This window comes from Notolepis coatsorum (genome assembly GCF_963971535.1).
Source record: "Notolepis coatsorum genome assembly, chromosome: 1".
Taxonomy (NCBI): Eukaryota; Metazoa; Chordata; class Actinopteri; order Aulopiformes; family Paralepididae; genus Notolepis; species Notolepis coatsorum.
In genome coordinates, this window is record NC_140165.1 from 99,514,099 (window position 1) to 99,529,776 (window position 15,678).

Sequence of the window (15,678 nt, forward strand, 5' to 3'; positions counted from 1 at the left end):
AAATCCTAGGTTATGCTATTTTCAGTAAACCGTTGTGTAGCTTCATACATTTGTATTGACGTCTTCATTTATATCCGATGTACAGCCTAATTACAAACAACTCCTAATAAGTGCTATTTTGATTTCTATTCTGAAGCTGATTTGCACACACTATACCCATGCTGTGATTTTTATATATATATTTTTTTATTTAACCATGCAGGCAAGCAGCACATTGGAAGGAGGATTTTCTGGAAGGAGGATATTCTGAGTGGGTAACAATTGTGTGTATCAAATAATAAGTTATGTTATGTAAATGCGAGATTTATTGTTGTTAATGCTGCTATTTATGCAATTTTTATTGGTGTGTTTTGTTATTGTTATTAAACACAACGTTACATACAAAACTGTCTCTTCTGTTATTCAAGTGTTCTGATGGGAATGGTGTATTGTACCACACATAAAAATAGGGAAACAATGTCCAGGCACGCACTCCAGGTTTTTCCAAATTTATTGGCAGCCTGAAATCATATCATGACGTTTCGGTGTGAAACGTTTGACCAATTACTTGACAAATGACCTGTCGACCAAGATGGCCACAAGAACAATAAAATACAATAAAATGTAATATAACAAGCTGTACGCAATGTATATAAAGAAACAAGAGGAATTAAAATACAATTATATAGGATATAGTGTGTTTTGTCTCAAGTGCCATGCTTTCTCAAAATCCTGCAAAACTGAAGATGTCCTCCATGCACCTTGGTAACAAACAAAAAAACATTTTATAGCCCATTAATATATTCTAACCCAGTTGACATTATTAGCACAGATAGGAGGTAGAGTTGCCTCCTAATTCGTTTTGGTTTTCAGCTAGTTCCTTGCCTTTCCTTGCTGTGGTGTACTGCTTTTTCTTAGTGTGCCCAATACTTTTTTCCTGTTTCATTCCACTTGATTACACATAACTTTATTTACATATGGACTTTAATGTTTAGATTTCTTGAGTTAATACAAACGTCTGGTGCAAATTTCGCTTGAATACGCTAATTGGAAATACATTTACTGAACAATACTTATTTCCCCCATTGTACACTATAAGAAGTGCTTCTACTTTATTCACCTGCACTGCAGAGTATCACGTTAACAATCAAATGGCTAGCAAGCTCACCTGTGACATACTGTACAGTGCAAAATACAAGAGTACAATCTTAGTCAACTTTTATGAAAACAATACACAAGTTGGAACAGTTTGAACGTTTTATTTTTACTTTCGTCTTGTTTACATCAGGGTCCCCCATTTTCAATTCATAATGACATACATGACATACAGGTAGACAGTACTGCTACATCTATACATTTATGACATATCAGTTTTGCAAATACAGTACTGTTTGTGATACAAAGTAGTAGTAGATAGTACTAGTATAGACATAGCAGCATAGTAGGTAGTAGTAAATAAAATGATATGCAAATATACAGTAACGAACCTGACGCATCGCTACTGTAACTCCGCCATCACAACCATTGAACTATTATAACTCTGTTACACCTATACACGGCTGGCCCATAGTAGGTAGTAATAGATAGTAATACATACTGTACTGTAGTCAGAAATAAAACGTTACCAAAAGAATAATATTCTAATGATCTGTCTACGGCTGCTGCAGACTCAGCCGAACGTTTAGGCAAATCACAGACGCCGATACTACAACGTCTCTCTGTGGTGCCACGCAATAGGTTGAATCGTAGTGAGCTAAGTTGAAGACAATGGTCAAGGTGTTTCCTGTTTCATAATACGAATTTCATAATATATTATAGCTTACTTGAATGAACAATCTCCCTCCCCACTTTACCAGCATATTTTAAATTCACAATAAAGTCTCTCTCAGTCTCGCGCCGTCCCAACGTTGACAGTGGCTCGTGTTATTGACACAAAGGCAGTGATGGATGAGGAAGTCAATACTCAATAGACCGCCGCCGACTTTGTGCCTCCTGGCGGCATAAAACAGAACAGCAGCCTGAGTTCCTAATTAATTAAAACGACGTGATATAACTGTGCGCACGTCGCGGCAAAGCGCCCATGAATACTAAAGGCTACATCTGTAGCAGGAGGGTGCGTCGAGACCCGAAGTTTAGCTGTGTTTAGGGTAGCAACAGTATTAGCTTGCGCAACAGCAGCAAGCCAGCAACAGCCGGCTTGAAGAAAAAGATTTTGCATATGTAGCAGCCTGAATATTCTACAAAGTATTCAGTAGTGCTAACTAACTGTTACTTTCCCTGTGTGTGTATAACGTGTGATTAACAGTGTTCCTTTGGATAGCTTAACAGTGTTCCTTTGGATAGCTCACCCAGTCTAACGACGAGGTGAGGTGCTACTCTTCTCCGGCTGCAGTATGGATTATTAACAATAACATTGAGCCCTATTCCCTTTCTGGAGCGGTCCTGAGTGGGACCAGTGGAGGTTGCCAGCAGGGGGCGGAGTGGCAGTGGTGGCAGGTGGAGCGGTGGAGAGAAGCAAGCAACGAGGAAGAGGGAGTTGGACTTGACCGTGATCAGTCGCAGTCACAGCGGGTGTTTGCTTTGGAATAGCCCCGTTGAAGAAGTTATGAAGGAGAGCCCCGTTGGAACGAGCAGCGGGTGATGAGAAGTACTTGCTAGTAGACGGGTTATCCTAGAAGTATCAGCGATAGTGTGTGAGTAAGAGATACAGAACCGAAAGACTAACGTCTAGAGTCAACGTTAGCGGGTTATAGTAGTTACTGTGTGCGGTGTATTAGTATGCTGCTAGCGGCTCCGTCTGACTTGAGTAGACTACCGGGCGTGCGGCGCTGAAGAACCGGTGGTATAGCCAGCCACGTTGCGTTAGTAGCACAACCGATATAGCAGGAGGGTGCGTCGAGACCCGAAGTTTAGCTGTGTTTAGGGTAGCAACAGTATTAGCTTGCGCGACAGCAGCAAGCCAGCAACAGCCAGCGGTGGACGTCTCCCAGACGGTACAGAGGACGCCTCTTCCCACCAGCAGAGGACGCCATCCAGCACGCTCCTCCAACTAACCACTGCCTATGCTGTTTGCCCAGCCTGCTGGCTGTGCTCGCGGGATCGCCAACGCCATCTTGTCACCTGGACGAGTGGTGACAAGGGTGGGTCCGCCAGTTTGGCTAAGTACTAACGATACCACGTGTATCAACAGCAACGTCCATTCAAGTGAACGCTAACAACCAGTGTCTAAGGGGTACCCCGAACAATTTAAGCCGGCTTAGGTTAGGTTTTCTTTTGGTAACGTGGGCCCACATATACTTGGTTTTATTTTGTTATTGATTATTTGATTATTTGGTTATTTGAATTCCCAAATGTTTCTCTACTTCATGCTTGGGTTCCCCTAGTACAAGCGGGTGTTTTAATGTATTGAGCACGCGGTGCCTCTGGTGGGAAGAGCTTCCCCTACATTATAACAGTGAGAGCACCCGGTGCCAATTATGAATAAAGGACAGTGTTAATTGTAATGGATAACATGCCCAGGCTTCAGTAAAAGTAGACTTGATCGGGATCATTGTGTGTGTCTGTTTCTTCCGTTTTCCATTTGCTATTCTAACCCCTGGGTAAATATTGTGACTGCATAATTATTTAACCCTTACACCCCATTCACAGAATAGCATTTGAAGGGTCTATACAGGTGGTCAAGGAAGGGTACTGCTTACAGGGAAGCCCAATAATACTATTGAACTGACAGTCACTGGGTGTGGGAGGGCTGTCGGAGGTACTGGGGGAAGTGAGGGTGTGTGGGGAGCTACTGCTGACCGCCTTGGAAGGCGAGGGAGACCAGAGTACCAGATGTGTCCATACCGGCTGCAATCTTGTGCAGTACGGGAGAATGTTCTTGAGGTTGGGACAGGTGCACTCCTTGTGCAGCACGAGGCAGGTAGACGCAGGGCTGTGTCGTGGGTGAGAGCAGGAGCACTCCTTGTGCAGTACCAGCACGGGATGTCCAGGTAGGAGGGACACTGGAGCGGAGGTCCTGGGCACATGGAGAACAAAGGTTAGATCAAGGAATATCAACAAGTAGTTTGCAAGGCTTAGGTTCAGTCTTCGTACCTAGGAAGGTAGTTTAACACTCCCATGAAGATGGAACAGGATCTGCCAGCTGAAGTACCATCTGGTTGATGAGGGGATGAGTGACAGCTGTGTTGAGTGAAGAGCTGGCAGCGTGTGAACCCGGGGAACGGATGCTGCCCATATAAGGAAGTGAGGCTTCCGTTGTGAGTGTGGGAGAGGATGAGGAGGAGTGAAGAAGGTGTGTGGAGAATGTGGAGGGAGGATGAGGAGGAGTGAAGAAGGCTCTTGCCGTGATTATGACAGCACTTGTTGCCATGTTTTTTTGTTTTAATTAAAGGGGAACTATCTTATAAATGGCCTTTTTGAGTGTTTAGCATTGTTTCCTAGCTATGTGAACTTATATTAATATGATCTATGTCTCAAAATTCTCATATTGGCGCATTCTTCCAATTCTCCTCTCACAATATTCACCCTCACTGAACTGAGTCGTTTGAAAATGTGCCTATATGTGATGTCATATAGTCACTGCTGCATGTTAATGTTCAGGTGAACACGACGATGCTCAGTGGTTTAGGAGCCCAGGCTCAAAACAGCTCGAGATCTTGAGGTAGAAAAATGCTGTTTTTGAGGACTTGATTAGAAATACAAAACAATGAATAAAAAATATATATATATTACAGAGGTGTTCCATAGACTCACAGGAATTGTGTAAAAGTGCCCAAATAGTGAAAGAAATAGTAAAATAGTTCCCCTTTAAGACAAGACAGAAATAACAAAGACAACGATGTAGTGGACAAAAGATAAGACAAATATTTTAATAACAGAGGATTAAAAGGGGAACTATGCCCAATCTAAGAATTCATACATGATAGTCCAAAAACACAAGTGAAAATGAACCTCTCTCAACAAATAAAAAACTTAAATCCTGTGACTCAAATCATTGCCACACATTCTGCACAGTGCAAATAAAATTCTGCTTCTTGTCACATTTCTGACACACTGAATCACATGTCGTTATAGTATAACAGCAGTATAACAGGTGGTCACGGGCAACCGCTCTTTGCACTGGGCACTTTGCACTTCCAACCAGCCTGGAAAGCCTCCACTGAGTCCACTCAACACGTGACCCACCACCAGAGTGAATCCTCCGGTCCCGCACCTGAAAAGGATCCAATTCCGGCAGTGGCATGGGGGCACTTAACTCTGGGAGTGGGTCTCCACTGAGGGGGCTTGTGTTTACAGCGTCGTTACCCTGGCGTTTCACCAGAGGTCAGAGCGTGGGGTTGGATGTTTTACAACGCCCCTGGAGCGGGTAGGGATTCTGTGTTAGTGTTTCATCATTTAGGACAATAAAAAGTTAGTGAAACAGGATTTAAAGCCCCAAACCGTGCCCCCCCCCCCCCCCCCCCCCCCCCCGACTATATAAATGTTGGGTATAGTCACATACATTCTTGAGGCGTTTGATCTGTAGATGAAAAATACGTTTTTTGGAACTTTCTTAACCCTTTCACTACCACACTACCAGAGTGTTAACCCTTTCACAACCACACTACAGAAGGTTAACCCTTTCACTACCACACTACAGATGGTTAACCCGTTCACTGCCAGACGACAAAGGGTTAACCCTTTCACTGCGACAATACAGGCGGTTAACCCTTTCACTACTACACAACAGACGGTTAATCCTTATATCAAGAGCTCAGTCAAATCAACTACAGAATGAAAACATGTAGTTTAGTGTTAGTTCTTGTATCTAGAGCTCAGCCAATCAACTACAGAATGATAACATGTTGTCTAGTGTTAGTCCTTGTATCTAGAGCTCAGTCAATCAACTACAGAATGATAACATGTTGTTTAGTGTTAGTCCTTGTATCAAGAGCTCAGTCAGTCAACTACAGAATGATAACATGTTGTTTAGTGTTAGTCCTTATATCAAGAGCTCAGTCAGTCAACTACAGAATGATAACATGTTGTTTAGTGTTAGTCCTTATATCAAGAGCTCAGTCAGTCAACTACAGAATGATAACATGTTGTTTAGTGTTAGTCCTTATATCAAGAGCTCAGTAAATCAACTACAGAATGAAAACATGTAGTTACTAGTTTAGTGTTAGTCCTTGTATCAAGAGCTCAGTCAGTCAACTACAGAATGAAAACATGTAGTTTAGTGTTAGTCCTTGTATCAAGAGCTCAGTCAATCAACTACAGAATGAAAACATGTAGTTACTACTTTAGTGTTAGTCCTTGTATCAAGAGCTCAGTCAGTCAACTACAGAATGAAAACATGTAGTTTAGTGTTAGTCCTTATATCAAGAGCTCAGTCAGTCAACTACAGAATGATAACATGTTGTCTAGTGTTAGTCCTTGTATCAAGAGCTCAGTCAAATCAAATGGAGAATAGAAACATATCCATCTCTCTCTTGTGGCACTTGTTTACATTTGGGCCACTGATTGACCCTTTAATAACATTTGCTTCAGTTAAAGGTAGTAGAGTTTTCCTGTAAACAGGAAATATTCACATTTCCACCCAAAGTTGTCTGCTGTTGTTCTATAGTCTACAAGATGAATACATTTCCTACCTCATAACTTTTGATAACTTTTTTGTGATGTAGTGTGCAGTAACTAATTGTACTTGTAGGGCTGTCAACGAATATTCTATATTGAAATGAATAATCTACTTGTAAAGAAATTAAAAAATAATAATTATATTCGATTGTATATAAATAAATCATCATTATATATGTCATTATTATTATTATTATTAACTGAACACCTGAAAAGGTTAAGGCAGTTTTATTGGAGGGGAATTGACCCTTTCACTACCACACTACAGAAGGTTAACCCTTTCACTACCACACTACAGTCCTTGTATCAAGAGCTCAGTCAAATCAAATGGAGAATAGAAACATATCCATCTCTCTCTTGTGGCACTTGTTTACATTTGGGCCACTGATTGACCCTTTAATAACATTTGCTTCAGTTAAAGGTAGTAGAGTTTTCCTGTAAACAGGAAATATTCACATTTCCACCCAAAGTTGTCTGCTGTTGTTCTGTCTACAAGATGAATACATTTCCTACCTCATAACTTTTGATAACTTTTTTGTGATGTAGTGTGCAGTAACTAATTGTACTTGTAGGGCTGTCAACGAATATTCTATATTGAAATGAATAATCTACTTGTAAAGAAATTAAAAAATAATAATTATATTAGATTGTTGTTAACATACCGTTGTATTCGTTCGGTACACTACACAGCCGTTCGGTACGGTACGGTACACACTGAAACGGTTCGGTTCGGTATGGATACGTGTACCTTTAGACCCCTATGACATTGTGACGTCATAGTTGTGTGGGGTGTTTGGGGGACTGGCTGTTCCGGGGGGGTTCACATGCCTTCAAGCAACACTGTACTTATTGTACTTATTTTGTGCCTATTCTTATGTCTGCACTTTATGCATGAATGAATGAATGAATGAATGAATGAATGAATGAATGAATGAATGAATGAATGAATGAATGGAATGAATGAATGAATGAATGAATGAATGAATGAATGAATGAATGAATGAATGAATGAAAACTTTATTAACAGATTGCAGAATGGGTACAGTACAGTACAGCTCAATATATACAATTGTTAAGGGGATGCAGACCAGAGAAAGACTTTCGTCTTGTTTACATCAGGGTCCCCCATTTTCAATTCATCGTAACATATATGACATACATGACATACAGTCATGTCAGTCATGCATTGCTTTTATTCTGTCAACTGAATGCTAATTTTATGCCTATGTTAATTTTATGCTATTTGCTGTGAAGCACTTTGACCGCACTATTGTATGAAAGGTGCTATATAAATAAATCATCATTATATAAGTAATTATTATTATTATTATTATTATTATTATTATTATTATTATTATTATTATTATTATTATCGTTAGAATGTTCCGTTCTCAAAACTGAACACCTGAAAAGGTTAAAGCAGTTTTATTGGAGGGGAATTGACCCTTTCACTACCACACTACAGAAGGTTAACGTAAGGTTATGTATATAACCAAGTTCTATGAATTATGGTGACGCTCAGCATCAGTTGCATATATCTCGCTTCAGTGGATATGCACTGAATTCATTTCAAAATGTACCTTTACATACCAACATCCGTCTGACCACACCCCCATCTGCTGCCTACATAAGCAGGGGTGTGTCAGAATGCAGGTAGGTGAATTCCAATGGGTGAAGGCAATCACAGAGACAGAGAGTGTTTACTCCTGAACAGGTTCGACTTTAATAGTAAGAACACAGAGTAAATTCTAAGAGAGACCAAGTGCTAATAGCACAAGTGGAAAATAAGGTAAATGGGAGCTTATTGGAGGTCCAGAGTAGAACCGTCCGCGTTATCCCCGAACGCAATTAGTGAAGACCTGACAAAGGACAAGCAGAAGAGAGGTATGTTACATAGACACCAAATACCAACATTCCACACACACCCCCGTGACAGCCAATCAGGAACCACCCCTAAGTGACAGCACTAATTGACAGGGAAATGACAGGTGACAAGCCCAGTGACATATGCCAGGAATGTGGGTGGTCACCGACCGAGGTCGGTGTCCAGAACGTAACAGTACCCTCCCCCGACGAACGGCACCAGACGTTCACCTAGGAGCCTCGGGATTCAGCCGCCGGAAATCAACGATCAGGCTGGGATCTAAAATATCCCTTTGAGGCACCCAAGAACGCTCTTCTATCCCGTACCCCTCCCAATCCACCAAGAACTGAAACCCCCTACCCCTCCGCCTACAACCCATTATCCTCTGCACCGTGTAAATGGGTTGACCGCCAATAAACCGGGGCGGAGGAACCACAGGCAGTGGCGGGGCCAAGGGCGATGAGAGGAATGGCTTCAACAGGGACACATGAAACGTCGGATGAACCCTCATAGAGCTCGGAAGTCGTAGCTTGTAAGCCACTGGATTAACCCGATGAATCACTTTAAATGGTCCTATAAAGCGAGGAGCCAGCTTCTTGGATTCCACCCGGAGAGGGAGATCCCGGGTGGAAAGCCAAACCCGCTGCCCTGGACGGTAAACTGGAGCCGGACGACGCTTACGGTTAGCCTGCCGTTGGGTACTAACCGAAACCTTCTGTAGCGCCTTCCGAACCTGTTTCCACGTCCTGCGACAGCGAGCCACATGTGCCTGGGCCGAGGGCACCTCCGCCTCCTGCTCCTGCTCGGGAAACAGAGGAGATTGAAAACCATACTGGCACTGAAAGGGAGACATACCGGTAGAAGAGGAGAGAAGGGTATTATGCGCGTACTCAGCCCAAGCCAACCTCCTACTCCACGTTGCCGGACTACCGGCAACGTAACATCTCAAGACCCCCTCCAAATCCTGGTTGACCCTCTCCGTCTGCCCGTTCGACTGTGGATGGAACCCAGACGACAGACTGACAGAGGCGCCGAGGCCGGCGGCAAACGCCTTCCAGAACCTGGAGGCGAACTGAGGACCCCGGTCCGACACGATATCTACTGGCAGCCCGTGGACCCGAAAGACATGCTGTATAATTAAATCAGCAGTCTCCCGGGCCGAAGGAAGCTTGGGGAGAGGGACAAAGTGAGCCGCCTTAGAGAACCGATCCACCACCACCAAGATGGTGGTGAATCCGTCCGAAAGGGGAAGACCAGAAATAAAGTCCAGAGATATGTGTGACCAGGGTCGTTTAGGAATAGGAAGTGGTCGGAGGAGACCCGCCGGTGCCCATCGAGAGGTCTTACTACGTGCGCACACCGGACAGGCCGCCACAAAGGAACGCGTATCCCCCTCCACTGTCGGCCACCAGAACCTCCTACGGATAAATTCCAGGGTCCTGGTTGCCCCTGGGTGGCTGGTGAGGGATGACGCATGTGCCCACTGTAGCAAGCGTGAGCGCGCCACCTTGGGAACATACGACCGTCCCGGAGGACCCCCACCAGGATCGGGCTCCCGCGTTAGCGCCGACCTTACCACCTTCTCTATGCCCCAAGACACGGGTGCCAAAATCAAGGCCGGTGGAATAATGGGATGGGGCTGCTCCTCCCGACCAGGAAGATCAAACTGGCGCGACAACGCGTCAGGTTTGATATTCTTGGAGCCGGGTCTATAGGAGATGGTATATCGAAATCGTGTGAAGAACAACGTCCACCTGGCCTGGCGAGCGTTAAGGCGTTTAGCCCCTTGGATGTAAGCCAAGTTCTTATGATCAGTCCAAATAATGAAAGGATGTGCCGCCCCCTCTAACCAATGTCTCCACTCCTCCAGTGCCAATTTGATCGCCAATAACTCCCGATTACCCACGTCGTAATTACGCTCGGCTGGTGACAGACGGCGAGAAAAAAAAGCACACGGGTGCACTTTCCCATCCTTTAAGCATCTCTGAGAGAGCACCCCCCCCCACCGCGACGTCAGAGGCATCCACCTCCACAATGAACGGAAAACCTCCGCGTCATGGCGGATCAATACAGGAGCGGATGTAAAACGACGTTTAAGATCGCAGAAGGCCGACTCAGCCCTAGGCGACCATTCAAAGCCAGGGAGAGAGGCCTTAGTGAGAGCTGTTAAGGGATTGGCTAAGGCGCTAAAATTGCGAATAAAGCGCCTGTAAAAATTTGCAAAGCCCAAAAACCGTTGTAACCCCTTGAGCGACGAAGGCCGTGGCCAGTCCAAAACTGCACTCACCTTGGCTGGATCCATGCGCAGATCGCCCTTCATCAACACAAAGCCCAGGAAGGACACGGTGTCCGTGTGAAACACACACTTCTCAGCCTTAACGAATAGTTGAGGCTTGAGGAGACGGTCTAGCACCTCCCGAACGTGCATTTGGTGTTGCACCATATCGCGAGAAAAAATCAGGATATCATCTAAGTAGACAAACACCGACACCCCAATCAAGTCTCGCAGCACGTCGTTAACCAGGGCTTGGAAGACTGCCGGAGCATTAGCCAAACCAAAGGGCATGACCAAATACTCATAGTGCCCATTGGGTGTGTTAAATGCAGTCTTCCACTCGTCTCCCTCTCTAATCCTGACCAGGTTGTATGCATTACGTAAGTCAAGTTTAGAAAAGACCTGTGCCCCCTGTAAGCACTCAAAGGCCGTGTCCATGAGGGGTAAAGGATATCGGTTCTTGATGGAAACGTCATTCAATCCCCTCTAATCAATGCATGGGCGCTGATCCCCATCCTTTTTATCAACAAAGAAGAAGCCAGCGCCGGCAGGGGAAGTGGAAGGGCGTATGTGCCCCGCAAGCAATGCCTCCTCTATGTAGGTGTTCATGGCCAAGGTTTCGGGGCGTGAGAGAGAGAACATTCGCCCGCGAGGCGGGGAGGTACCGGGTAGAAGATTAATGGGACAGTCGTATGATCTATGAGGCGGAAGTGCTTTAGCACGCGTCTTGCTAAAAACGTCCGCCAGGTCCCAATAGATCTCAGGCACCCCTATTAAATCGGGATTAGAGGGTAGATCAGAATATGCCACGCTCCCCACCATCCTGGAGAAAGAGGGAGGAGACAAAAGAGAAGAGGGGGGGGGAGACAAGGGTTTGGGCAAACTCCCGCTGACGATCGACTTGACGTCGGCCGCCGTTGAGAGTTCGCCCGTGCTCCAATTAATGACACGAACACATGACGACAACCAGGGATGACCCAACACCATGACAGAATAGGGGGAAAAGATGACAAAAAAAGTAACCCATTCCCACTCCCCACCCTCCACCCGGATGTGTAAGGGAACTGTGCGCTGGGTGACGCTCCCACTGCCCAGAGGCCGACCGTCCAGGGCATAAACTGGTAAGGGAACCCCTAAATCCTCCACTGGGGTTCCCCACTCCTTCACCAATCCCACGTGAATAAAATTGCCCGCCGCCCCTGAGTCAATGAGAGCCTTAGTTCCCCTAATGTCACCCCCACAGTTGATCGCCACCTCAAAAAATGTACGAGAATCCGTGGTTTTGGCAGGAATGAGCCCACCTGCTGGCGCCTTTTCGAAGCCCGACGGCGCACCTTCCATCCCCGATTGGCGCCGAGCCGATACAGCCTGGACCCGACAGCTGCCGAAGCGGTGACCGGTGCGGCCGCACCGGAAGCAGCGTCGCTCTTTGATGAAGCGCTGCCTCTCGTCGTCCGAGAGCGACAGCGCTCCAAGCTGCATGGATTCATCACCCAGTGGCCCACTCGTGTAATGCATGGAATTATCAACACCAGGAGAAGAAGGAAAACATACCTGGGGCTGGGTGTTGTTGACATGCTCCTTCTCCCTCTCCCGGTGCCGATTGTCCATCTTGATGGTGGTGTTGATCAGCACTTCCAGCTGCTCGGGGATCTCACGCGCGGAGAGCGCATCTCGCATCCGCGCTGAAAGTCCCCTGACGAACAGAACCACGCAGACGTTCTCCGCCCAAGCTGTCTCCCGAGCCAAGATCCGAAAATTGATAGCATAAGCTGCGACCGTGCGGAGGCCCTGCCGGCAGTCGAGAAGACGACCACCAGCCTCGAAGATCGAGAGTACCCGGGAAGTATCGAATACTCTTCTCAATTCCCGGGTAAAGGCGTCCAGACTGTCGCAGATTATTGCCCCTGCCTCTAATTCCGCCGTAGCCCAGGAGAGAGCTTGACCGGTGAGCAGTGTGATAATATACGCTACCTGCGCTGTCTCCGATGGAAATGATCGTGGTTGCAGCCGGAAAACGAGTAGACACTGGGTGATGAATTCCCGACAACCATCCGGTGATCCGTCATAGCGAGCGGGCGCCTGCAGATGTGGTTCGCGGGACCGCTCCTGGACCCCGAACACCCCCCGACTCTCCTCTGCGTGGAGCGCTGCTTCTCCCGCCGCCGACTGAACACCAGCCACTCCTTCTTGGGCTTGTCGGGCTGTGGCCAACGCCGACTGCGCCACCGCTTGGGATGATCCGACGACCCCATTGAGTCGGATTAACTCGGCGCTGACCAGCTGCTGATGTTCCTCCATCCGTGTCTGGGCTGCTCCCTGCGTCCGGAGCATCTCCATGATGGCCTCCATGGAATTCTGATGGTCAGGTCTTCTGTCAGAATGCAGGTAGGTGAATTCCAATGGGTGAAGGCAATCACAGAGACAGAGAGTGTTTACTCTTGAACAGGTTCGACTTTAATAGTAAGAACACAGAGTAAATTCTAAGAGAGAGCAAGTGCTAATAGCACAAGTGGAAAATAAGGTAAATGGGAGCTTATTGGAGGTCCAGAGTAGAACCGTCCGCGTTATCCCCAAACGCAATTAGTGAAGACCTGACAAAGGACAAGCAGAAGAGAGGTATGTTACATAGACACCAAATACCAACATTCCACACACACCCCCGTGACAGCCAATCAGGAACCACCCCTAAGTGACAGCACTAATTGACAGGGAAATGACAGGTGACAAGCCCAGTGACATATGCCAGGAATGTGGGTGGTCACCGACCGAGGTCGGTGTCCAGAACGTAACAGGGGTGGGGCCACACACTCATCTCCTTCCCAACAAATTTCACCACAATGAAAGATCAAGGACCGCAGCGGCGTCCTGATGCTGAGCGTCACCATACGTTCTATTTCATTATGGCTCCGCTCAGCATCAGTTGCATAACAGGAGCTGAGCGGGAGCCAAAGCTCGACAAATGTACCCCGCTGAGGCCCCCCACAACCATCAGACCGGGGAGGACCGAGCCCCCCGACCCTCCCTAATGGAGGATACCCTCCCTATTGGAAGCTTACGGGAGGGAGACGGATCCGACCATGCGAAGAGGAACTCAAGCAACTCTACGCACAGGGTAAGCAGACCGTGGCTTGACCCCACGACTACGCACACGCACAACCCGCATGCCACCAGGGAACGAACGGAAAGAACAACCCTCGTTACTGCCCCCAAAAATCATGGGGTCAAGAGCAAACTCAACCCTGTGGCAAGGCCGTAGCAGCGGAGCGCGAAGGAAGACCCAGACCCACTGAAGTGACTGGATCCCCTGGAAAAAGGGGGCCCGGAGAGGTCAATGACGCCAGGCATCAAGACCCCACCAGGCGGTCACTTAGTGACACCGCCCCCCACATTGCCAGCGTATTCGGACAGGGCCCCTCCAAGAGCGGGCCCTTTCCCCCCAATAGTACACCGCCTGGCACACTGACCCTGTAACACAGGCAGTCAGCATGGCCGTAAAGCACTCAAAAAAGGTTAACCAACGGAAGCAGACAGCGCACCGGGGAAACCAGGCAGCAGGCTGTAGACCTGAGCCTGGAGCACTGCGGACGAGACAGGCGCCAAAGGGGTCAACTGAAAACAGCCCCCCCCGGCGGAAGGGGCGTATGCTGGCGTTGTTGAGCACCATGACAAAGCCTCCATAAAAAAAAAACCACCCAGAGGGGTCGAGGCAGAGAAGGCTGACACGATTGGCAGACGTCATGAACGTGCAGGGGCACACTCAACCGGATAACCCGGGAGTTGACTCTGCTCCAACACACCAGGGAATCAACCACCCTCTTGGTACACAGACGGTGGTCGTTCCTATAACCCCTCAAGAAAAAACTCCAAAACACACCTGCGGGTATACACTGGCTATACTGCAGTACAAGTGTTTCAGTTTTCAAAAAAGGGTTATTCCAGGCCTACGGGTCGACGAAACATTACTTCGGACCGGGCCCGGCGGCTCGGGAAGCACACAGGGTTACCAGAGGAGGTCCAAAAGACCACCCCAACAGCCCCCTCTTCGCCACGCGTGAGAGAGGAGCGAAAAGAATGGAGAACCAGCCCTAAGCGTACTGCACTTGGTATTCCCAGGCGGTCTCCCAACCAGGTACTAACCAGGACCGAACCTGCTTAGCTTCCGAGATCGGACGAGTGTTCAGGTTGGTATGGCCGTAAGCCATTACAATAGTGCAGAGTACAACATGTACCCAACAAAGGGTCTCCATAACGCCTAACCCTGTGACACCCGGGCCGACCCGGCATTTTTCCCCCCGAAAAAAGCACAAGTCCCTCAGGGTACCAGAACAGCAGCTCTGCGTCCCCGGCGGACAACGGGTTAACTGACCTGGACCAGCGCGACCAGAACCAGTCCTGTGCCCTAACCACGCCGACATGCCCACTCCAGGAGAGGGGGTAGGTATGCGTGTCGATCTAAAACATGAAAAGAGGGCGCCACCCAGACGGTCCCATTTGTACCGCGCTCAGTGGCCCACCCCAAGGGCGTGAGACCCCTCTACCTATGTTCTGATATATTCCGTTAACATCCCCCAGATATGAACGAGAATTTGTCGAGACAACCTAGTAAACTGGCGCTCGGAAGAGACAAAACTCCATCCCAGTTGCCCAGAATATATTGCAACATTGAGCTATGTAACACTTGGGTTAGGGCTCTCCGAGGAGGAGGCACTGAACCAATACACACTCAATAATCGAATTGAATCGAATACACACACAATAGAGCAGAACTCCTTTTTGAAGTTCTACTCACCTTGAGGAGGAGGCTCTGAAACTCTGAGGAGGCTCCCTCACAGGGAAGGAGAGTCCGAACTCACAGAAGGCACTTCTCCCAGAGGAGGAGCTTCGTGAGGAGGAGCTCTGACAACTCCCTGAAACAGATCCATAACATGGACCTGAACAACCC